The 25,915-nt window shown below is 46.3% G+C and overlaps 1 protein-coding gene across 8 annotated transcripts in view; it reads left to right on the forward strand.

The window, feature by feature from the left end:
* The window catches only part of ZNF536 (zinc finger protein 536), a 444,782-nt gene that overhangs the window by 112,547 nt on the left and 306,320 nt on the right, over positions 1 to 25,915 (forward strand). For all 8 annotated transcript variants that reach the window (XM_043899042.1, XM_043899040.1, XM_043899045.1 and 5 more), the window contains one exon: positions 5,627 to 5,742. The gene's annotated coding sequence lies outside the window, so the exon portion shown is untranslated. The remainder of the gene's footprint in view (positions 1 to 5,626; positions 5,743 to 25,915) is intronic.

Genomic DNA, 25,915 nt, shown 5'->3' on the forward strand with positions numbered 1-25,915 from the left:
ATGGAGAAATATGGACTAGTTTAACCATATCCAGGGAAGACTCTGGGCATCTTTGTCATTGTTGGGTATAGAGGCACATGTTGTTGTTCAGTCGCTCAGTTGTGTTCAACTCTTTACGACCCCATGAACCGTGGAACTCCAGGCTTCCCTGTCCTCACTATCTCCTGGAGCTTGTGCAAACTCATGTACATTGAGTTGATGATGCCATTCAACCATTTCATCCTCTGTTTTCCCTTTCTCCTCCTGCCTTCAATCTTTCCCAGCATCAGGGTCTTTTCCAATGAGTCAGTTCTTTGCATCAGGTGGCCAAAGTATTGGAGCTTCAGTTTCAGCATCAGTCCTTCCAAGGAATATTCAGGGTTAATTTCCTTTAGGATTGACTAGTTTGATCTCTTTGCTGTCTAAGGGAGTCTCAAGAGTCTTCTCTAGCACCACAATTCAAAAGCACCAATTCTTCAGTGCTCAGCCTTCTCTATGGTCCAACTCACACATCTGTACATCAGTCAGTTCAGTTCAGTTGCTCAGTCATGTCCGACTCTTTGCAACCCCTTGAATCGCAGCACGCCAGGCCTCCCTGTCCATCACCAACTCCCAGAGTTTACTCAAACCCATGTCCATCGAGTTGGTGATGCCATCCAATCATCTCATCCCATCTCATCTGTCGTCCCCTTCTCCTCCTACCCCCAGTCCCTCCCAGCATCAGGGTCTTTTCCAATGAGTCAACTCTTCGCATCAGGTGGCCAAAGTACTGGAGTTTCAGCTTTAGCATCAGTCCTTCCAATGAACACCCAGGACTGATCTCCTTTAGGATGGACTGGTTGGATCTCCTTGCAGTCCAAGGGACTCTCAAGAGTCTTCTCCAACATCACAGTTCAAAAGCATCAATTTTTCGGTGCTCAGCTTTCTTCACAGTCCAACTCTCACATCCATACATGACCACTGGAAAAACCATAGCCTTGACCAGACGGACCTTTGTTGGCAAAGTAATGACTTTGCTTTTTAATATGCTATCTAGGTCGGTCATAACTTTCCTTCCAAGGAGTAAGCGTCTTTTAATTTCATGACTTCAATCACCATCTGCAGTGATTTTGGAGCCCCCAAAAATAAAGTCTTTCACTGTTTCCACTGTCTCCCCATCTATTTCCAGTGAAGTGATGGGACCAGATGCCATGATCTTAGTTTTCTGAATGTTCAGCTTTAAGCCAACTTTTTCACTCTCCTCTTTCACCTTCATCAAGAGACTTTTTAGTTCCTCTTCACTTTCTGCCATAAGGGTGGTGTCATCGGCATATCTGAGCATAACTACTGGAAAAACCATAGCTTTGACTATATGGACCTCTGTTGGCAAAGTGATGTCTCTGCTTTTTAATATGCTCTCTAGGTTTGTCATAGCTTTCCTTCCAAGGAGCAAGGGTCTTTTAATTTTATGGCTGCAGTCACTGTCTGCAGTGATTTTGGAGCCCAAGGAAATAAAGTCTGTCACTGTTTCCATTGTTTCCCCATCTATTTGCCATGAAGTGATGGGACAGGATGCTATGATCTTAGTTTTTTGAATGTTGAGTTTTAAGCCAACTTTTTCACTTTCCTCTGTCACCTTCGTCAAGAAGTTCTTTAGTTCCTTTTCCCTTTCTGTCATGTAGAGGCACATGAAGTTGGATAAATAGTGTCAGGCCCCCTGAAAGAGAATTACTGGCCCATGAGAGGCACAGGCTAATGCCATCTACTGTGACCATGGGATCTAAAGGTTACTTAAGTGCTGCAGTCTTGGAGTCTTTCCTCCCTAAGACTTCCCAATGACCTGAGAATACACAGGGGCCCCCCAGACCTTGTCAATAAGTCTTGTGACCCCAAGCGATCCTTGAGTTGCTCCTGGGATGTGAGAACTGGCAGCATGCCCCATGGGGAAGCAGAAGATGGTTGAGTCCAGGAACTGGGGCTGTGATTCGACAGTTTAGAAAGGAGAGGTTCCCTGTCCAGATGGGGCATGCATTGAGTGGGCAGGAGATTCAGTGAAGGGCATAGTGGGAGTGAAAAGTAACAAGAGTCTTTCAGAACTATGTTTCTTTCTCCTCCTCCACCAAAGAGTTTCCATCTGTTTTCTTTTCTTTTTTTTTTTTTTGAACCTCACATTATCCCTGAAAGATAGGCAGGATGAATGCTATGATGCTTATTTTAAGATTCTGGATTTGAAAGTATAGAACCATAAAACATAGTCAAAGATGAGGTGCGAGTTCTAGCAATAATAGTAATATTGACTGCGAGCCAGGCTAAGAACGAGAATGTTTTACACCTGGACATGAAGTATTTGGGGAAGGACCTGCCTCCACCGGATAAGTGAGGATTAGAAATCACTTTTCCATCAAGCTCTGAGTTGGTGTCGGGAATATAGATTGATTGCTTCCATGGCTTAAATGTGAACTTCTCTTGGTTTATTGAGATGGTCATTTACTCTTGCACTCAGCCTTCCTTATTTTACGTGACTCCCAATGCATATACATGCCCTTTCTGCTTTCCAGACTGTGTTTTAAGTGTGTGGCTACAAGGATGCTTTTGTTAAGTAGAGCATCGACCAGTACCAGTTGGCTCTAGATGATGTGTTGAGTCTTAACTGCTCTATGAACACTTTCCTCTCTGATGGAAGGTGGCATGGGTGGCCAGTTGGAAACTCCTCCTACCCTCCTTTAGACTGTGTACTTAATTCCTGAGATACTCTCCTTCCCCCAGGTATTCACGAAGCCTCACCCCAAGAAGACAAGCTCAGGTGGTCAGTTTTACCTGCATATCAGAACCCCGCCCACATTGCATCTCAACTCATGACCAATCAAGAGTTCTTCCTGTACCCGGGTCCCCTAGGTAACAGGAGCCTTCACTTGAGAAGGACCACAGGAAAGAGAAGATCCACCTGCATGTTCCTCCCGTGCCTTTGTCTGCCATCCACCTCAGCCCTGGTGCCGCCCTCATCGTCCAAGCAGCCTTTTGCTTATTGCTCTACTTGATTTAGAATACACAGCCATAAACACGCAGGGCAGCCAGCAGCATGGCCGGATATAATATTAATTTCTTTTCTGGTTTATTTGTGAAGGAGTCAACCATATAAATCACCTTAAGCCACTAAGACAGAAAGTGAAATCACATCTTCAAATGGAGAAGTGTAGTGTGTTACCAATAAAAACTAAGAAGAATTTGTGACCAATTTGAGGGTCTTAATGTGGGCATAGTTTTGTTAACATTGCTGTAGATTATGTGAAATGCTCTGAAAGTTTTTTTCCCCCACCGTTTTAGTGAAAAGCATTGGGTGCCTATCAGCGGCATATCGTTAGAAAGTCTGGTGTCTGCTGGACAGTCTCCTTGTAATGCCATTTTTCATGACTTGTTTAATTAACAACCATTTTTGACCTAGACTAGTTATAAAAGTGTTGCTATTCTCTCCTGCTAAATTATGTCTAATGAACATATTTGCATGTTATCAGATATAGCAATATATCATTTCAAATTTTGGCGTTTAAGCCTGCATCACTCAAAACAGCTTTTGTGGATTAGTAAGCAGGTGAAATCAAAAATCTCATTTCATATCTGACATTAATAACTTTCAGGGGGAATGAGCATTGGCATTTATGTCTGGACCAGAATCGAGCCCAATGTCCTAGAAACACAAGGGCAGCAGACAAACCTACTCACCAGATAGGAAAATAAATCATGCATAATGCAGAATTTCTACCTTACATGTTAATTAATGTGTGCAATCAATTACTGATGTTACAATATGAGAAAGAAACTGGTGGGGAATGGGGTAATAAAAAATACCTATAGATTTATCTGCTTCTTTTTTCTATTTAAACAAATAGTCTTCAAGCCTGTGAATGCTGTGTTGAGACATGCTCTGAATAATAAGCATCATAAAATCTAATCAGATTTATAAGAGGAATTGATTGTTGTGGCAGGAGGAGAGGGTGGAAAATAAGCTGAAATTTAAGTGTTAATTTTTATGCTAATCCACAGTGGCTTCATATGAAGCAATTTTGTTCTGTGCCACAAATATAAAATTGTCCCTTGCAGAGAAATGTCAGCTTGCTAGACCTGAAAGCAGTAATTTATTAGGTATGTTTCTATTAGTATGTGTCACAGTTGTTAGCAGGCTATACACACAATGGTGCTTCATACTTATCCTCCAAGTCTCAGAATGTTTCAGCTCAGTGGCTGGAACGTGGGGCATTAATACATTATCATATGCGGGGTGGTCTGTGCCCTGTGGACAAAAGGCTATTTAATACAATTTAATGTCATTCTGAGAAGAAGTGGAAAAATAAAGACGGGGAATAAAATGGCATCTGTGTGTTTCACAGTGCACTCATGCACAAACCCTCAGTTTAAGAGGGATGACATTTCTGCCAAGAAAAAGAATAAAACTGGGGCATTTTTTTTTATAACCTGTTCCCCACTGCAGTATTTTCTAAATGCTATTAAGTGATCGATTTACACGGCCCCATGATGATGTCATCTATAAGAAGGGGAATGCAGATGACAGCAAAATACTAGTGACAGTGACCTTGTTTCAGAATCCTTGGAACCCTGTCAGCTTTGCTTCCAGTATATGGTTTCAAAGAATGTACTTTTTGGACAATATCTAGTTACTGGGTAGTGAATTAATAGAGTTAAGGGTTCTGATGCAATTCACATATAGGTCAATTACATGCGCCAACATCTGCTCTGTCACCATCATTTGCATATAGCATTCATATGTTAATGATGCCTCTTTTTACTCAAGTAATATATTTAAAAAACAAGATTTGCATATCAGTTTGGATCAGTATATTACAAGCAATTTATCATTTTCTCCTTCTTGTTATGATTTTAAGAACAATATCTTGAGTGATGGCTGCTATATTTGAGCACGGCTCTGATTTATACAAGAAACCCTTCAGTGGGAAAGCTTCCATTCTAAAGCTGCTTAGAGCCTTATAAATCAATAATGACACAGATGGACTGGTGATAATCTATTTAGAATGCCTGATAGCAAATATTGTTGTACAGATGATTAGAGTGGTAACTGTTTTAGCAGAAAGCCTTTCTCTCTTTGTAAATGGTAAGTTTGAACAAAAAAGTGCTCACACATGGACTTCATGTCAGGAAATCTTCGTGCTGGGTCTGGATTGCAAAGGGGAAAACATGGGGGGAAGAACAAAGAGACTTCCCGCTCCTGCCAATATAATCATATCATTCCCTGTTTCTTTAACAAAACAGGACCTCTTAATGGAATTGTGTCTTCAGGTGTAAATAGCATTAAAAGCTGCTTCTCCTCTCCTCTTTGCCCTGATACAGCGCAAGGAGTGAGAAAATAAAGTGGAGGTTGTCAGAAGTGGCAGCTGCTTGGAATCCTGATAAATATAAGCTTTTATTGATCTGATGAAAATGAAAGATCCCAGTGCTAGGCAGTATTTAGCTTCTTGTCTACAGCACGTCACCGGTGGCCTTGCATTGGGATAGATTTTCATTCTCGTACACCGGATTTGATTTCATCTTTAACCTTTTCAGTTGAATTTCCTTGACCTCTGCATATTGCTGTGATTTGGTGAATTTGTTACTTTTCACTTTACATCATTTCTTTCTATATTTCCTTTTGTGATAGGGAACTGGGACGCCCCTCTGGCAATCTGTCAGTGCCTGGATCAGCTGCATCCTTTCTGGGGTATTTTCTCACCAGACTGACAGTCCTTAAGACAAGTATGCAGTTAAGCTGCTAAGGTAAGTCTTACGATGTTGGAACTCTTTGCCCTGGACACACATCATTTCTTCCTGCTTCGTCGTGTTGACCTAACACAAATCCCAACCAAATGGCCCCTCTCCCTCTCCCTGGCCAGGGGCTTCCTCCCAGCCTCTGCCCCACCCAGGTAGGACTCTTCTACCTGCCCATAGCTCTGGGAGAGTTGTGGCTGGCAGGACCATTCGCCATGGGGGAGGGATCCCTTAGTGCTTTGGGTGTGTTTGGGGATGGGTGGGGAGGGGGGAACAAAAGAATCATGAAAAAATGTTATTTTCCTCTCTGTGGCTTAACTCCTCTCTCAAGTTGTCTTCTGGGATAAATATGAGGCTTCAGTACGCAGTCCTGAGGTGCTGCTAACATATTCCGGTTCCAAGAAAGTGCCGCTGTTATTTTGAGTAGTTTTGATACAACCAAATCAAAGTGAAGATTTGAAATAGCTTTTCTGAAAGCCCAAGCTGAAGTCATAAATTATTCTGCACCATGATTCTTTCTGATAGTAAAACCATACCTCTTTGCCTGACATTGCTGAAATGTGGAAAAGTGAAAGTTAAAAATAAAATGAAACATTTAAATCTTGGCTGTTGAGAACCTCAGATAGATATCAAGGCCAGTCGATAAAGGCCCCTATCAATTAGGCTTCCATGGTTATCATCAGATTTGGTTTATTAGCAATCGCACAGGTGCAGGGTTCCGGCATTAAGATTGAGAAGGGCTAGGAAAAAATGCGGGGAAATACCATAAAACGGAAGTGAGGGGCTGGGGAGACAAGGTCGGCTCCGTGGCAGGGCCCCGGCCATGGTGCGGCCACCACTTCATGGAATCTCATAGGAGGAAGTATCTGCAGCCAAAGGGTTGGAAGTTTTCCCTTCTTTTTTTTTTTTTTTTTTTAACCCCCTTTCTTTGAGTTAGAAAGTGTTGATTTCACACTGTGGTGCGTGTTTTCCGTCAGCTTCTTGGTGGGTGTATTCTGTGTTAACAGGAGCAGCGAATACCGGCAGTTGTAGCTTCCCCCAGCGGCTGGCGGGCAGGCGGGCAGCGGCTCCGGGATGCTCTTGCACCCGGGATGCTCTGGCGATGGAGGCGGCCACGGGCTTCCCGAGCCTCCAGACTGAACTGTTTGGCTACTTCCCTTCTCAGCATAACGCAGGCAGAACAATTTTTGGTTTCATAGCTGTTTGGTTGGGAAAACAAGCCTGTGGTTGCCAGTAAGGTTTAGAATTTGCCTGCCAGATCAGGGAATGTCTGTGAAGACTATTTTCCCTCTTGGGAGGCAAAACACAGATGGGGGAGTTAGGAGTCTTACAATATTTAGCTGCTACATTGATGGTAGTGATTCTGCCTCCTGGATGCTCACAGTTTCTGAAGGCCCAGCTTAGCGTCCCTGCCAAGGGCCTCAGGTAGGGAAGGGGGTGGGTGGGGCTCCCCACCCCCCACCCCTCTGTGGTTGCTCTGGAACATTCCACATTCTGTGGCTTTTGAGGTGGGTAAGGCGGCGCTGCCAGAATGCTGCCTTTTCCCCTTGACCCATGCCAGGATGAGAAGGGGCACTCGAGGGCAGGAGCTGGAATGACTTGGGCTTCTGTGAATGAGCCATGCCATCCTGCACGTGGTCCCTGAGACCCTATAGAGCAGGTAGAGGCACTGGCGTCACCAGGCTTCCTGCCACCAATGCATGCGTTTTCAGAAGCTGATCACTTGGCATACTCTGGACCAAGATAAAGAAAGATGATGTGCTATTCTTGGAATTGGTCATGAGCAGGTGGGGAGAGTTTCCTTCATGGAAAATGTACATCTTGGAATAATTTGGGGTCATATGAATTGGAGTAGAGTTAAAATTGTGTATCCAAGGGGAAATTCTGTGCTCCAGAGACCAAGAAAGGGGACAGGCTTTCAAAACAAGCAGAGGGCACATGGGCATCTCCTTTCTTGCCTCTTGCTGATTCCTCAGCACACAGGATTCTCAGACCCTGGAGCCTGGAATTATGATGAGCTGGTTGAGAAATTTTTGCACTTCTCAAGGTACTTGTTGGGGGAATCTTATTCCCATTCATCTCCACCAATGCCCTCCCTATACTTTGAAATAGACACTTGAATTTTTAAAGTCAAATACTATAAAAGTACAGCTTTGGGATGACCAAAGCACCATTAAATAGAAACCCTAAGCAATCAGAGAAGGCAATGGCACCCCACTCCAGTACTCTTGCCTGGAAAATCCCATGGACGGAGGAGCCTGGTGGGCTGCAGTCCATGGGGTCGTGAAGAGTCGGACACAACTGAGCGACCTCACTTTCACTTTTCACTTTCATGCACTGGGGAAGGAAATGGCAACCCACTCCAGTGTTCTTGCCTGGAGAATCCCAGGGATGGGGGAGCCTGAGTGGGCTGTCATCTATGGGGTTGCACAGAGTTGGACACAACTGAAGCGACTTACAGCAGCAGCAGCTAAGCAATCTAATGCTAACTGAATCCCTCATACACATCAGAAAATGATTTACTGTCCTGCCACAACATGGCTTTCCATAGTGATCCCAGCAAGGAATGGAGGCAGAGCCTGGAGGTGTGGCTGTGCAGCCTTCCACAGCTTTACCTTCAAAGACCCCATTCTCGGTCTCGAGGCCCAGCAACTTCTAGAAGGAATTGGCTCTCAGAGACCATAGGACCTTCTCTCCATCAGACACAGAGTGGCTCCTGCTGTCCCCGAGGCACGTTCAGGACCCTGGACTCAGGGTGCTGTCCCAAGGCGGCCCCGTGTCCTGGTGCAGACGTGTGAGTCAACAGCCTTCCTGCAGCGGTAGTAATCACCTTAGTTAAATGCCACAGGAGCGGTACTTTGGGAGCACAGACGAGGGAGTGAATAATTGTAATTTCTGTGTGATAATGATGATAAGCCCTGCATATGTGTGTGGGGCTTTGCGTCGTGTTTGATCTTCACCAGGAGCTCTCCAGGCTCATGGAGGTAAGGATCCCTGCAAATTCCTCGGTACGCAGTGATGAGGTAGGAAAGTAAGATCCCAGGACTCTCATTTTGCCTGAGAGCAAAAGAAAATCAGAGATAATTTTAACTCCAGAGGGAAGGTAGAGTGAACTAGAAGAGTTTCTTGGGGTTATCTTAATGCTCATCAGTTCCATTGCAGGTAGGTGATATTATTGGTTCCATTTTCCAGATGTGGAGACTGAGGTCAGAGAAGTTGAGTGGCTTCCCCCAGGTCACACAGCTGCTGGATGGCGAGGTGAAGGTTTGCTCGTGCTTGTTTCTGATCTTGGAACATGATCCCTTGGCTACGGAGCAGCCCTGGGTATAGTCTTGGACAAGACAGGGGCTAGGGCACAGTAAACAAGACAACCATGGACAAGATGATGTCAGAGAGTGATACATGCCATGAGGAAATGATGTTTGGGGTGACACAGGGGGAGGGGGAGTATCTGTACTATGAGGGTGAGGGATGGCCCTCCTGAGGAAGGCATGTTGGAAATGAGAGGTCTGAAGGACATGTGGGAGCCAGCGAGTGCAGGTCTGGAGGAAGAGCATTTCTGGAAGGGGGAGCAGCATGTGCAAAGGTCCTGTGGTGGGGAAGAAGTCTATGTGTGGGGGACAGAGTGGAGGCCATCGAGGCTGGAGCACATGGGCTCTGGGGAGAGGGTGGGTGGGTTGGAGGGCCTGGATAGACATGCCTTTGTAGACCATGGCAAGGACTATTGCCTTTCTTTTACTTTTAAGCTGCTTTTAACCAGAGAGCATGTCTTGAGAAACCCCCCCTTTTCAGGTGTGGGAATGCTCCTAGAGCCAGAATTCTGTGAGTGACTTGGACCAAGTCTTGGTGGGTTGTTTGCTGTGGCCTCAATTTTCTACCAAGAGGGATGTCCTTGTGACTAGTGTAAAGCTGGGAGTCAGGAATTTCAGGAACCATGGGTGTAGGAAAAGTGGCCAGTCGCATGGGGGCCACTGTGGTTCATGACAGTGACCTTTGGCTGCTCCTCTGAACTTCCCAGGTGGCTCAGTGGTAAAGAATCTGCCTGTGATGCAGGAGATGCACGTTCAATCCCTGGGTTGGGAAGATCCCCTGGAGAAGGAAATGGCAACACACTCCAGTATTCTTGCCTGGGAAATCCCATGGACAGAGGAGCCTGGTGGGCTATAGTCCACGGGGTCAAGAAAGAGTCAGACACAACTGAGTGACTAAACAGCAACTGGACCCATCTGAGCCCCCAAAGCCGTGGGCTTGGGCAGAGCTGCAGGGGGCCGTCTTTAGGGCTCCCTTTGATCAGGTTTGCCTAAGTCTGTGCAGGCCTCAGGGAGCTGTAAACATGCTCCATTCACTACCAGGAAGTATTAACTCCAAACTGATAGCGATCACTTCTTTATCAGTGTTGATTTGTGGGTCATCTAATAACGTGTTGAATGAGTTTTAAGATTCTTGGTGGTTATGGTTTAGGCATCTTTTCCCTTGGGTAGTACAGGTGCTATTGTTAAGCAGGACTCTGTTTAGAAATTCTCGGTAATTTCTAGATTCATAGAACACTAGGGCTAGCAGAAACTTTTGCTATCAAAGGTACCTTTATTTTCTAGGTGAAGAGACTGGGGCCTAGAGAGGGCAAGGGATTTGCTCAAGACCACACAGCGAGCCATTGGCAGAGTCATTCTCACCTGGGCACAAAAGGCAGTTCCAGACAGCTCTGGGAACCCTCTTAGCTGAAAGAAGGCACCAGCAGGGGGAAGGGCTGGTGTCCTGGTCACCTTGGGAGCTTGCACAGCTCCCAGGACAGTCCTGGCATGCTCCAAGTGGTCAGCAGTCATTCACTGATGTATTGATGGACTAACCTCTCCCCTCCGCATATTGTATTTATTAGAATTTGTTGCACCTTGGTTTCAGCAAACTCCATATATAGCAAGTTGACATTTCTTTCCAAATTTTCTGGAAGTCAGGGATTGCAAAGCCCAAGGCCTTGCTAGTATGATTTATGTCAACACCCAGGACACATCGAGGCCAGGACTCTGAGTTCCTGATTCCTGTACAGGTAACTTGAAGGTGTCCCGCAGGTATTCCAGTAGGCTTGTTTTAGGGATAGAAGATGCTGAGGGTTTGGATGAAGGTGATCAGTGCTGAAGGCAGCCTGGCCAGGGGAGGGCTTGGACTCTGCCCCAGAGTGTGTTGTCAGAAGGCACCTAGACAGGTTTTTGCCCAGCCTGGGCTTCTCTCTCTAGGGAGTTGTCCTAAACCCCACTTCAGGGTCCAGGTGGGAAATGCAGGAAGCTGGATGTGTGCTGAGTGAGTGGGGGAGAGCTGATCCCATTGCAGGCGGCCACTCAACTCTCATCAGCTGCACTCGGAAATGTGGGCCGAATTTTCCCAGGTTTTCATAGTTTTTAAGGAAAAAAGTTTAAAAAAACTAGTTCTTTTCCTCCAATGTTGGCAACTTATGAAGTTAAAAAAAAAAAAACTTTTTTTCAAACACAAGTGTTTCTGTGGACCGAGCAGAGCTCTGAGGAGTACAGGCTCATACACACAGTGGGCATGCGATGAGACCCGGCCAGTGCTGACCTGAGCTGCCCGCAGCACAGCCCAGGCTCCAGAAACGCAGGCAGTGGGAAAGGAAGGTGACACTTGCAGCCCTAGGCCTCACTCTTCTGCGTTCTCTCCCTGCAGAGAGGCCTGCGAGGCCTCTGGTTACATGGGGTGGGCTGATGCCTGCAAGAGGTGCAGCAGTGGGAACACCCACCTTCTGGGAATGGTGGTCAGGATCCCCGTCTGCAGGCCTCCCCTTCCCACCTCACTGTGTGCCTCCCCAACACCTGAGTTATAGGGTGTCTGATACCCGTGTCTGATATGGGGACAGGGTGATGCATGGATTCTGCCCCGAGGGAGCGGGTGATAGGATGACTCCTCCTCATGCCAGTTGTGGGGCTGCGTGGGCACATGCCGTGGCTCCCTCGGAGTCCTGATTTGGTCCTCTTGCAGGGCCTATCCACTCATTCTGCTCACCTGTGTTTGAAATGGGGTGGTCTCGATGCTGTACCTAGCTGACCGGAAACTCTGGCTGCCACTGGACGTGGGTGGCCTGTGTTGACCTTGGGAAGAAGTGCAAGAAGATTCTTTCTATCCTGAGAGGCCACCTGGTGTGGGAGAGCAATGGCAAGGCTCCTCGGCCCACCCAGTGCCTGTCCTGGTCCCATGACTCTATCCTGCAAAGGTGGCCCAGGTCCTCAGCTCCCCTGAGAGGCTGGCAGGTGGGCCAGCATCCCCTGTGATGGGGGACGATCCGAACATCTGCCCGTGGCGGCTCCATCAGGGCGCTGTGCCCCAGGCCTGTCTGTGTGCTGGGAAGGGGCCGCTGGGCTCCGGGCCTCACTTCCTGCTGGCCCCTGCATGGCTCCCACTCATCCTTGTACACTCCCTTCACTCGTCCACATGCAACATGGAGTTTCTGTGTGTGTAATATTATTTGTTTTTATTTCTGTAATCCCTTTATTGTTTGCACAACTGCTGTCAGACTGTTGCCTGAAAGTATCACAGGATAATTGCAGAACGCCTGCATAAGTAATTTCTTATGAAATCGGGCCTTGTCTGCATATAAAATTGTTTGTCGTTGCCGCATACATGGACTTCATTATATCCAGGCTGTTTACCGGGCTCACACCTTCCCCACAGGCCACGGCAACGAGAGGGCCTGACACTGGGAAATAATGAAATACTATCGTTACTCTCTTTGGTGATATGACATTGCTGGAGGGTGAGAGTCGGTCCGAGGTGGTCATGGTCAGAGAGAGCCTGGCCCTGGAAGGGGAAGGGGACCCGGGTCTGGCTTTCCCCGGGGCGGCTGCTGGGGAGGCCAGTGGCTAATCCGTCTGAGCCAGGCATTTCTTCCGACCACATTTCTGTGATATTAATGGTGTGTGGTAGTGAAAGAAATGTGTTTTATTCTCGAGTCTAACCCTGCTGTTATCAAAGTAACTTCCAGCTTATTAGCGACAAAGGACTTTTCTCCTCTCTGCTGCCCTGTTCGCCAGGGCTTCCTGAATTAAACTGCTGTTTCCTGTCCTTTATATGCATGACCACATCTGGGTAGCCTGCTCACAGCCCCGCTGCTTAATAACAATCACCTTCCCTTTCAGTCTCTGTTGATTGTTTCTAATTCACTCTGACAGATAGTGCCTGACAACTTGCCGGCTTTTCCCTCCCTCCGTGACCTGAAGTTACTCACAGCACTTATATAGTCTGTCATTTTTAATATTTGATTTCATTTTAAGTTATGTGTTTTACTGAGAAGATGAAACCAAAAAAAAGGGGACTTGTAATGGAACATAAATTTAACCCTTCTTGCCATCCGGCACCAGCCTGAGCCACCCTCGCTGGTGTCTGGGTGACGGTTTCTCCTTCCTTCTGATTCTCCAGCTGCTGCTGGGGTTTCTTTTCTTCTTTCTCTCTCCCTCTCTCTCTCTTTTTTTTTTTTCTTTCTTTCATATCTGAAAACAAAAGCTTCATGTCATATTCTTTCCTTCTAATGGCGCTTGATTAGTTTATGGAACTAATAATGGCGTCTTCTGCTCTGCAACCAGGTTACAACGGAAAGACCTTTTGGGGGTTTTCCTCTGGGGGGAGGGAGTCAGGGGAGAGGCTTAGTGAAGTCAAAATGACCAGTGTCAATTAAGGTTCAGAACGTGATTTTGATCTTTCTTTCTGGATTTCTTCTTTTTGTGCCAGCTCATGGGACAGAGAAGGGCCGCTCTCCCTGGGTTTGGGACGAGTCGCCCTTGGAGTGAGCCCTTCCCCAGAGTGGGGACCAGGCTGAGTCTGGCCACGCATCTCCTTCTGCCTCTTCTTTCTGAATCTGCCCAGCAAGTGGCCTTGCAGGGCAGGCGTCCTCGTGGGGGGTGGGCAGCCCACGTCACCTCAGGGTCCACTCTGCCATGACTTGGCCTTTGTTTGCCACCAGACAAAGCCTCCTGTGTCCCTCTTGGCCCTTCAGAGGTTGAGAGCTGTGAGGCTGTGCATTAGGTCAGCTTTGCAAATAGACACCACAAAAATTTAAAAAAAAAAAAAAAAGTGGCATGTTAACCCAATGTGCCTCACTTGTTTCTGCTGGCCTTCTGTGGATGTTGGTCTGTCCCACACAGTGTGGCTTGGGCGGCTGAAGAACTGGAGTAAGAAGGATCTGGGTTGGGGCTCAGTTCAGAAAAGTTCAAGTTCACTGTCGCCCATACCTGGTCTCCCCATGACCACAGTGCATCCCAGGTATGTGAGCTGCCACTCTCAGGAGGGCCCTGCAGCTAAGTGGTCTCTGACTCCTGCGGAGCAGAGGGGTGCTTGTCCTAGAAGCCAGGCAGGAAGGTACCCAGGGCGCTCCTGTAAAGGCGGTCTGCAGGGAGTGCTGGGCTTGGCCCAGAGAAGCACAGAGACTCCAGGTAGGCCCAGATCTACTGCCCACGGGAAGAAGTTCCAGCTGCTTCCCTGCTGCCTCTGAGTCCAGGCCTGCAGACCGAGGTCCTGGGTCCATCTTGTCCCAGCTACTCCCAGGACGTTTTCAGTGGGAAGCTGTCTTCACCAAGCCTGCCCTGTCTAGAGCCTGGGTTCTCCCTCTCTCTCTCTGAGCACTGGGGTAAACTGAGGAAAAGGCTGCTTTCTAAGGGGGGCGTTTTTCCTTTCTGTAGTCCCAAGCATCCCATCACTGGTTCCTTTTCTTCCTTCTGAATAGGGTGAAAAAAGTCAAGAATAGTTATTTATTTTGATGGTTTTGCAGTGTTGCTTGTATTGGTTTTGTTTTGAGATATTCTGATTAAAATTAAAAAGGAAGATTCTGCACAAAAAAGTAGAATGAACACAAACCTTTTAACTTTATGTAAGAACTAAATATCTGTATACATAATGGTGTAGTATCAGTAAGAAAGGGACAAAAAATGAATTTTCTCTTTCACTTACTCAGATGGTCTTTATGTGCGAGGTATAGGCCGTATGGTAGAGAAAGGGGGGGGGGGTGGAAAATCTTGTTTTTCCTTCTGTATCTCCCCATATTTGTAACCTATGGGAGAGACCAGGCATGTGTGTGTGTATTTGTGCATATGTGTGTGTGTGTATATGTATGACATCAATTGTCAGGCAGTGGTGCTGGCTTGCATAGTCTGGGATGAGCCTCACAACGGCTCCATCTTAGTGAAGTTGGGCTAAAAGGATCCAGGGCCTTGAAGAAAGTTTCATAGAGAGGCCAAGAGCCACTATGCCCTTTCTGCTTTTAGGAGGGCAGTTGAAATAGAATTTTAAAATAAGTTCTGTATTTGAGGTTTAACCTTCAGCAAGGCCAAATTATGCTTTTATTCCCCTTAAAACGTACTCTTTGGCCATTATTGGTTCTTGTTTTAGAGTCAGAGAGAAATAGGGTGGTTGAAATCAACTAAAAACTTGGTTTGGCCTTGGTGCCTCCATAGGCCGTCTATTACCTGGTGAGGCTGGGGCTGCGGCGGAGGAGAATCCTTCCGAGTCCAGCTTTTCTGGGAAGCTGGCCTGCGGGCAGCTGTGGATTTGGGCCTGAAGGGTCCTCAAGCGCCCTGCTTCCCCAGGAGCCAGCTCTGCACAGGGCTGCAAGTTAGCAGGGCTCCAAGGCCCGTCCCCGAGAATTCACTGACATTGGTCCTACAGGGAGGTAAGGAGTGTGATCCTTCAGCACAGTCGGCAGAATGCAGGAGCCCTTCCGCCATCCTAAGCAACCCGTGGGAACAAACACAGAGCAGGGCGCCAGTGATGGAGGTCACGTGGCCTGGGCCACCTTAGAGATTAGAGAGAGCCATACATCCAGACTCGGGGAGAGACCAGTTGACCAGAGCAATAGGAATAAGATGCTGACCAGCGATAAGGGAGCTAATGATGGTTGTGGGCCTTCTCTATGCTCAGCACTGGGCATCATTTTAGGAAAGGAAAACCAGACCCTTCTTGTGGCTCAGGAGGAGCTTCATGGAGAAGCTGGCGCTGGAGCTGGGCCTTGGGGACCAGGAAGATTTTCATAAGCTGAGGCGAGGGGAAGACCAGAGAGAAGTTGTTTGCAGAAGGTGGGGACTTGCCAGATGCATTTGGGGCTGGGGGGAAGGGCATATCTGGAGGGACTAAGGTGACCATTCCAGGTGGGGGCAGGAAAGGGGGAGTTGTGGGAAAACTGGGGGTGGGCTTGGTGTTGGGGTGACAAATAGCCTTGTTTTGTTGGGACTTGGGATGTAAGTCTGTGTGAGTGAAGGTGTGGGTCAGAGCCCAAGGTGAAGGCTGCCTGCCAGCTAGGAGTATTCGTGATGAGCCGGGACACACTGCAGAAATGGGTGTCAGGAAGACTATGATACTGACCTGGGGCAGTGGACATGGGAATAGGGAGAAAGTAGAACTGGACGCTGCCCTTCTCTTGGTTGGGGCTCACAGTGACCTCAGAGAGAGAGGCACCCCAGGCACAGCTCTGGGGCGGGGTGTCCAGGCTTCCTGGCCTGCTCTGGTGCTCAGCTATAGGTACATGGCTCACGTCTCAAGCCAGAGCCGAGAACTGTGCACAGCACGTTGGCCTTTAAAAAATAATAAAAAAGGGATTGCCCTTTAACCTGCCCCCCTCTCCCCTCTCCACACACTTTGTATTCATCAGGGTCATCCTCATTTTTCTTTTCATATGTATACAAAAGATGCACTTTGGGTTACACAAGGGGTATATGCCAATGTCGAGAGCAGATGAGAACAATGGAACAATTAGCAGATTCATCAGTTCTTCTGCTTATACTTCAATTCCAAGAGTGAAATGTTAGTTTGTTCAACTCTCTGCTTTACGCCTTGATCACAGTGTGAAAGTGTTGACTAAGCTTAGCTTCCTGGTCGGAGGGTCGAGACCCATGGCTTTTAAACATGCTTATATGAAATCCAAACATTCATGGCCACTGGTGATCTTGAAATCAAGGCACAACTTATAAAATGAACACATAATTATCTTGTTTATCCAGGGTATAAATAGAGTTCATGCATTTAAAAATTTTTCTTCCTGATAAGGACTTTAGCCAGCATTTGGTCTTTAGATAGCCTGTCTCCTGCCGTGCTCTCTCTCTCCCTCCCGGCCCCCTCCCTACCCTTCTCCCTCTGTTTCCCCCTCCCCTCCATCCCTCCCTCTCTCTCCCCTGCCCTCCTTTCTCTCTTTCGCCTGCTTCCTTCCCCTCCTTTCCTCCTTCAGAAGGGGGTGACTTATTGGAGCTGCTGTGGCTGCCCCTGGCAGAGGCAGGGCCATGATTTCTTTCTTGGAGCCCCTCCTGCTTCCCTTATAGCTTTTGGCAGAACAGAGATGGGTGCCCAGGGCCGGCGTGGTATGCTTGGGCACATTCTTGCCACTTCCACAAATCCAGGGAAGGGCCGTGAAGCCCACACCTGCCTGTGACAGCCCAGCTGGGGACCAGATCCAGAGAGCAAGGCTGCCTGTGAATGAAACCTTCCCAGACCCTCTCTGGTGGGAGTTGGTTGGCGGAGGGGGGGGGGGGTGGCGCACAGTTTTTGCTCAGATTGACTCCTTAGTTCTAAGTCTGTCACTTTCATGGTGCACACACCTCCTTTTTCGATTTTTACCATCCTGAGTACCACATACTCCTAGACTTAATATTTTTTTGACACACTTCTTTTAATTAAATATATTTAGCTCTGTCCTAAATAATAATCTCTATGAAATCTCTGGTCTAATGTGCCCATTATATGTTTTCTCATATCAAATAATAAAATAATTATTTAAGTATTAATTGTTTTTGAAAGAGCAGGGGGTTTTTTGGTTATCACTTAAAACCATCCTGCATGTCGGCAAGCAAGCCTCTCGGGATCAGCGAGTCGCCCTGTTGGAAGGTTTGCACCCAGCCATGTTCCTAGGATTTAGTTCAAGTTACTCCATGAAGCCACTGCCTTCCCAGTTCCCAGCCCCTTCAGCAAGTTCTCCTGACCCCTCTTTCTCATGACCGTGCCCTCAGAATCCCTGATTGTCATTTACATATGTGCTGGTCACATCTGACAATGTTGTGAGCAGTGGTTGGGCCATGCTTTCTGACTTTTTGAAGGCCAAAGAGTCTCATCAATTGAGCTAGCTGTCTTCCAGTTTGTCAGTTTAGTCTGTTTATCTGTGGATGTGTATATCTCTCTACCTATCCATCCATCCATCCATCCTATCCACTGTCCCTCTCTATATCTGTGTATCTATCATTAGTGATCTATCAATTGATCCATTCATCTATCTATCTACTTATCTTCTAATCCACCTCCCACTTTCGTTCATCCTCCTTGATGAGCCAGGCGCTAATTTAGACCCTGGGAATATAGCAGAGAACAAAACAAAGTCCTTACCCTCATGAAGCTGATATTCTAGTTGGAGAAGGCAGACAATAAACAGATAATAGATGAAGAAACCAGAAGCTGGTCTGTAGGGACATGTGCCACACAGAGTACTGAAACAGGGGGATATGAAGCAAAGAGACCAGGACAAGCTGAGGCCGAGGGATCAGGGAGGGCCCCTCTGGGATGGTGACGTTGGGTCCAGGCTCTGAAGGGCAAGGCAGAGTCCTGCCAAGATGGGGCAACACCTGGACAGAGGGCAGAGCTCATGTAAAGGCTGTGAGGCAGGGGCAGGCTCGATGACTGAGGGGCAGGGAGGAAATTCAGATAGAAGGATGCAACCGTATTTGATTCCAACTTTGATAAGTTTTTCATTTCTCACGTCCTAGGGGCTATAGTCCCTTTTCTATGTCCCTCAGCTCTGAAAGCCCTCGTGTCAAATCCCTTCTGCTGGGAGCTTTGGAAGCAGGGCCATGTTGTCCCCTGCAGGCTTGGAGGGCTGGAGGGGAGAACACCATGATGAGGCGCCCGCTGACATGCTAATATTTCATTTTAATCTTGAGTGCCAGGTTACTTTCCAAATGAAGTGTCTCAGGCAAGGCTCTAACTTACATGAAATAAAAGAGTTTAGTGCTAATTAAATAGCATCTGACTACTGAAGCCATATTTATTGATGGTCTAAAAGAACATCATCTAGGTAGGTGGACTGGGAACATGCCTCTGCTAGAAATGCACCTTCAAGTCCTGGGATTCTTGCGTTTTAGGCTCACACACCCCACGCCTGGCAAAGCATGTGGGGCTGGGACCCTGGAGAAGTCCCTGCAGCTTTCTCTGCTGGGTGCAGAGATCAGTGCCTTTAATGTGGACTTGGTTCAGGAAGTCTGGGGCAGGGGGGCCAAGATGCTCGTTTTTAACCAGGTCCCAGGAAGTGCCGACGATGCTGGTCCAGCTGCACGGCGAGTAGGAGGGTCTAGAACAGACCAGGGTGAGCTGGCTCTGACCCAGGCTCCTACACCGCTGCTCACAAGCAGTGAGAGCCCTGTGTGCAGTCTTGCCCACCCCCCACCTCTCCCTCCTCCTGTCTCTAGCCCAGACCTTCCTAGTCCTCCTGCCTGTCCCGGCCTCATTGTCACTCTCCCCAGGCTAAGAATGGGGTGATTCCTCCTGGTTGTGAAAGTCTTCATGCAGGGTCTGGCCCGATTTTCTACCATTTGCTTAGTCTTTGGTTATCTGATCTTTGCTCCTGATTGCCTCACCCAGACTTATAAGAGTTTGGGGCAGCTCAAGGGCAGAGCCTCTGTTCCAGTCCCCTGCTTCTGTGCCTCTGGGATTGGCTTGTTCTTCTCCTGATGGCAGGGAGGAGGGTGTACTTCCTGACCCCCTGCAAACAGGGACTCTCATAGGGCAGCCTGGCTTCAGCAGCCACGTGTTGGCTGAGCTTGGTGGGCGGGGCCTCGAAGGTGAGGTCACAGTCTTCTGTCTGCCTTCCAGCTTCACTTTGGGGAGGCTTCTCTGGATTGTGTCTTCCCGCTTCTCTCATCAGCAGCCTTTGAATGCTGGGTGTAGACTAAGGATGTCTAGCTCTAATGCCGCTGGGGTGAGAGCATTCCCATTGATGAACATGGGGTGACCACTTGGAGAGGCACGCTAGGGTGGTTGCCCATGGCAATGGGACTGGTGTTGCTAGACTTTTGAATTTTTCTAAAGAGGTCAGAAATCTGGATTTTCATATAGAACTCAGCCAGTTTTTACAAGTTTAAAACCCTTACATGATTTTCCTAAGTCATCATGTAAGCCAAACTGAGCATATGTGTCCCTGGATTTTAGCAAGGAGTCCTCAGGATGCAGTCAGCATCTGGTGGTCACCAACTCTGGGGGTGATTCCATGGGTCCTGCTGGGAGAAGCCATGGGATCTGAAGGAGGCGGCCTGGTTGAAGCTGGCTCCTCGGCAGCTCACCTTGCCTGGGGAAGGGGAGTCGGGTGGAAAGGGCTCTGAAGACTCAGAAATCCATTCTGCAAGAGTGGCCCTGATGTGGCTTTCAGGCCTCGGGAAAACTCATTCTTCCATATCAGCTTGTCTGCCTCCACCTATAATTAGCATCTGAAATTTCTAAATGAACTACCTAATCAAGTAAATTTAGCAAACTTATTGTGAAGTGCTACCAAACCCTCTCCCTCCAACTGTCCACACAGACGCCTGCAACACCTTGCTTGTCTGTGCTGCTTGCAACTGAAGCCGTTTATGTGTGCAGTCTGGCAGCCCCGCAGACAGTCCATTTATGTGACCTGTAATGAGTTTATTAGTGTTTCACTGCCTTGTTGCGATTAAGTTTTATCAGTTTCAGCTTCAAGAGCACAAGGTTAAATTTTCAATAGAGTTTTCGCAAAGTTTAAGTGGGATTAAGATTGTTAAAAATGTGTCCAAATGGTGGGTCCATGTATTTAGTTTCAAGATATTATTTCTGCCCACTATGGGATTTTGATCTCTTTATTTATAAATGTAACACTTTTCTGATGTTCAGAATGGCAGCACAGGGCTTACATTTTATTTTTGCCCACTACACATGTATGCGTTAAATGCAGAGGGTCAACTGAAGCTGTAGCAAGTGGAAGCTAGTGACTGAGCAGCCCTATATTTTGGGATCCCTGTCCCAGGCTGCAGTTGGGACTGACTGTCATTTTGACATGGTAAATAAACATCATAATGGAGGACGGAAAATTCTCCAACAAATTGCAAAAGGATGAATTATGGTATTATTATCTTCCAGTACCATAGGATAAGCAAGTTCCCCTATGAAGATATGTGCGTATGTAATTGAATATTATTTACCTGGATCCCGTCTGTAATTCTTGAGCAATTTTTTAGGAGAAACTAATTCAGGAGTTTCTTCAGTGGCTGCAATCAGAATAAAGTGGTTCCACTTTTAGGTAAGAGAAAAAAAAAAAAAGAACAGTAATAGGCTGAGCAGCTATTATGGAAAGTTTATTATTATTGGTATATAAGCTAGCTGGGGGCTTAAGCACAGAGCAGTTGGATAATTTAGCTAGCTCCTGGATCCAATTAAAAAAATCTATGTTGTGTCCACAGTGGGGGGATGGCCATAGCTGAGAAAGCACTCTGTCGTAGATGGTGACACACCTGTGGCATTCTCTGGGTTCTCTGCAGTTTGGGATGGAGAATGCTTTAAATCCTCTCATTACTGCCTTCTAGAAGACAGACACTTCAAGCAGTTCTCCATTTATCTGAGATTACTATTTAAACTCGTTAAAAAGCAACTCTGGCTTGTTCACTCAATTGGCTGTGGGGAAGATTTCGTGTTCTTGAGCGACAGTGTGGCTTTGATTAGTGGAGTGCTATACTTTTTAGGGGAGACCTTTTCTAACTTAATTTATGACCCTGGTTGATGGCGTCTGTGCTGGGGCATTACGTATTTCCCCAACTATTGTACCTGGTGTCAATAAAGGCGCATTTAGGGAAATCTGAAATAAAACTCCAGGGTGTTTTTGTTCTTTGGGGAAGCAATGCACCATAAACATTTTGGGCTTGAGCCAACAGCTTTCCCTGACCGTGATTGCAAATTACTGTAGTATGTATAGATTGCTGGTGGAACACTATTTGAGGAAACCTGTATTTTATAGAATGTCACTTTTATGCACAATTCAGGCAAAAGGAAAAAAAAAAAAAAACGAATTTAGCCAGCAGACAGTATTCTTTTGAATGAGGATTATGAAAAAAATATTTACCAAAAAGCAAGCTCTAAATATGGCTTTTTATTTAATCATTATTACATCAATCATCAATATCAATACTTAATAGCAACCTGATAATGTACCCAGTAGGTGAAACAGCTATTAAAAAGTGTAAAAAAATGATTAATCAGGTGCAGGGGATATTAATGCTCTCCAATTATTTAATGATAAGTACATATTTTTGAAAGTGTTTGTTTTTAATAATCGACTGTAATATTAGTTTGCCAAAATGTAATTGCTTCTTAATTTTGCATCTTAGCTTCTTTGTGCCGGGTACAAAGGTAGTATATTTCTGTAGTTATTGTTTGCAGCACTCCGTGTAAAAAATCACGTTCATTTCAAGAAGCTGTTATGGTATTGATTCTGGTAAAGACTTCCATTAACTGACCAATCTAAATCTCATAAGTGATGTCAGGATAGTTATGCATTTGCTTGGTTCAAGTATTCAGCCATTATGTTAGAATGCAGGCAGTGTCTGAATATGGCTGTTAAATTATTTCTAAATACCGAACCAGAACAGCTTAACAGTTCTGCAGTTTGAGACTGACACAAAAATGACAATCTGCCACCTCTTTGTTTTTTAAATATTAACGTTGTATTGGGATAGTATTTTTGGAGTAAAAACCTGTGGCACGAGAGGATAAGTGACATAAACAAAGGCAGCTGGGCTTCATGAAATAATGGAACAATAAGGCCCTTGCAGCCGTTCTCATCACTCCAGTATGTTAATTAGCATTCTGTTGTGGCCGCAACACTGAAAACATGTAATCTGTATTGGTGTACAGTACAGCTGTGAACACACATTCTTTTTTGTGAGTCCCTGGAGTTAGCCTTGCCATTGGCATATGCGTTTGGGCCAAAAGTCAAGCCATCACCACTAAAATAGCACACTATAGCAGCAAAATGTCATTTGTCTTTTCTTATTTTTTTCTCCCCTCAATGCCACATGCTATTCAGTGATGTAATCCAGTATCACTGCATCTGCCTCCCTGCTCTATTTTTGCAGGAGGGTATCTGGGGGGCTGGGATGCCAGCAAACAGGAGGATTTCAAAGGCAAGTGGCCCCATAAGGGTCAAATTAAAAAATCAATTCTTTCTTTTTGCATTATTTGTCTAAAAATATTTTTTAAAAGTCTATACATTTGTAAGTGTCAGGGGCCCAGAATCTGCTGCTTGTTTCCCTGCAGGAAGGGGGAGGAACTAATTCGTAAAGGAAAAAAGTCTCAGTAAATTTTGCCCTTATTTAATCATCTATATTTTAAACCTGATTCACAGTCCTTCATGCATGTAATACCCACTTTGAGGAGGGGGCGGTTGTTCTTCCCATTTCAGAGCTGAGGAAACTGAGGCTGAAGCATGGCCCAAAGATGGACTCTAATTGCAGGGCCTTTCTGACCTCTGTCTGGACTCAGACGATGGATGGCCACAGAGCGAAAAATGATTGGTCATTTTGAGGCAGAGGGGTTAGTATCGGTGAGTAGAGCCAGCCAGTGGCTGGCAGCAGTAACTAGGCCCTTCAGAGGCAGGACTGAGACAGACCCCTCTTGGGTGATCTTCTGCTAACGTGTGGTTGTCTGGGAGCTGCCCCTGGTACTGCCAGGACATGACCCTGAGTTCTTTCTGATGCCAGCTTTGGAGGCAGGAGATGACAATTTCAGTGTTGTTGTCATAGGAGCTGGACTAAGTGGCCAAAACCTGCTTGGTAGAGTTGGCTTGAAAAATGAAAATGGTTCCATTTGGATTTTCCCTGGTTTCAAAGTAATTCGGCTTTCTTTGTGCAAGTATATGTGCAGTCTCCCCAGCACAAGACACTTAAACACACACACTCACACACACATACTCTTATTCATGCAGTGCATATGCCTTTGCAAAATATTTTTTGAATCAAAAATTACATTTTCTAGCACTTTAAATGTATTATAAATTCAAATAGGGACTATCCAGTTGTTAAAACTTTTCCTACATTTCAGACTAATTTTATCCACCCCCCCCCATCACCATCTGATCTGACTATACCAAAAGAGATTTTAAAAAGAAAAAAAAAATACCACACCAAAACCAAACCAAAAATATTAAACCCTCAAACCCCCATCTGGCTCTAAAGTAACTTTCAGACTCTGTGGGCAAAGCTTCTTGTTGTCTCTTTCTGAAAAACGAGAATGAATACTTAGCTCCAGATTTTTCTTTTAATCTGCCTCAAACCTGATTGAAAAATTACCCCCCATCCCACAAAGAAAACATAGCATCTGGGCCACCATGCTGATCCAATTTGGTTCTGCTTTTGGAATGTGGAGGAATCAAATGGTCTGGCGTTAAGGTGGCTTGAGTGAGTGTCCACCTGGGAGCAGATGAGGTTAAAGGTTAATAGCACTTGCTTTTTTTTTTTTTTTAAATTGCAGCAGAACAGAACTCTTTTCCACCTGGCTGGCCCCTGTACCGAGTCCCATGTCCAGCTCCACAGTCTCAGAGACGCCTCAGTTGGTGTCTTTGCTCAGACTTGCCTGACTGAGCTAAGGCAGGGCTGACACTAAGATTTTAGGTCTGTTGTTTCTCTTTTCCTAGAAATTCACCCCATCCCCACCCCCCCTTGGTTAATGGCTCTTTAAATATTGAAATGCCTGGAAAAACAAAACAAAATAAAATAAAACGCAGGCTGTCAAAGAGATAAGAACAACAACAACAAAAATGTTGGTATCTTTTAGAATTTGTCTTCCAAGTGGTAAAAGTATATAATTAATAGGAGAATTTTCCTCCAGATGTGGCTATACTATAATAGAGCCTTATAAATGCTACAGAAAGAAAAATTGCTTGGAACGAAGGCTTCCTCAATGAGAGCACACCTGGGTCTGACAAAGATTGCATTTAGGGACTGCTGCGCTATCACAACGCAGAGAAAGACCAAGTCTCCGGGAGCAGCTGGAGAGAAAGCCCCGGCAAATCTGCATGCAAATAGCAGCACATTGTTAACTTAATCAGATGCCGAGGAAAAGATGTGCCAGAACCGCGAGGATGATCTACACACACGGAGGGAGAGCGGCCTGGGCTGCCACAGCCATGGGCGAGGATGGGCCTGGAGCAAGGTGCAGCCCGCCGGCCCAGCCCACCCACCGCCGGCCTGTTTGCCCTGGCCTGCAGTCAATTTATCACAGAATGCTTGATTCGCTCTTTGAAAAGATAGAAACGATGGAGTATATTTCAATTGAAAGGAAGCTTTTATTTTTTATGGTGATATAGGTATGGGCATTATTTCGCCTGACTCCATAACTCCAATTAAAAAAATATTTCTGCTTAAATATCTGGGTGCTTGAAGATACGAAATACTGTCCTCGAGTGTATAAAGAAAAAGATCTTTTCACTTGAAAAAAACAAATGCTCTCTATAGAGTGAAGTGCTAAGAATATATTGTACCTTAAGAAGTGGAGACACCTGTTATTTATGTTTTATATTAATATTAATGGACATATATATATTTTAAATCTCCTCCATCTTTTAGTCTAGCACCGTAAAAAATAAAAAGTAATACTATTTATCACCCACAGCTTAATAGTGCCTTAGTTGTTTACTGCCATCGCACTAATTGCTCTGTACTAATGTGTTTTTCTGTGATATCCAGTAGTGCTAAGAGAACAGAGATCCATAACCAATTAAATATAGTGTTTTTTATGTTAAAAATATATCTGGTGAGACTAGAAGGGAACAGAAGCCGCCCTTAAGAAAGGCACGTTGGCACCGGCTCGGGGCCCAGCAGAAGGTGCCCACGTTGCTTCTTTTGCGCAAAGACAAAGGGGGATCATTTTTTTGGCAAGAAAACAAACCCGAGGAAAACACAACAAACTGAGGGTTTCCTTTTCCCCCTCCTGCAACTCCTGGAGCTGCTTCTGCGCTGTCTCTTCCAGTGAGGGAGAGTTTGCCTCGGGAGGGAGAAAGGGGTTGCGGGCAGGAGCAGGGCCGGTCCCGGGTCGGGCTGGGGCCGGGTGCCCGCGAGCCGGAAGGGCGCCGGGTCTGGCGCAGGCAGCCCGGGCGGAGGGCTCACCGGGGAGCGTTTGTTGTCGGTTCCAGACCGAGCGAAGCGCTCCGGAGTTCGGGCCG

Source organism: Cervus elaphus, chromosome 4 (assembly GCF_910594005.1).
Source record: "Cervus elaphus chromosome 4, mCerEla1.1, whole genome shotgun sequence".
Taxonomy (NCBI): domain Eukaryota; kingdom Metazoa; phylum Chordata; class Mammalia; order Artiodactyla; family Cervidae; genus Cervus; species Cervus elaphus.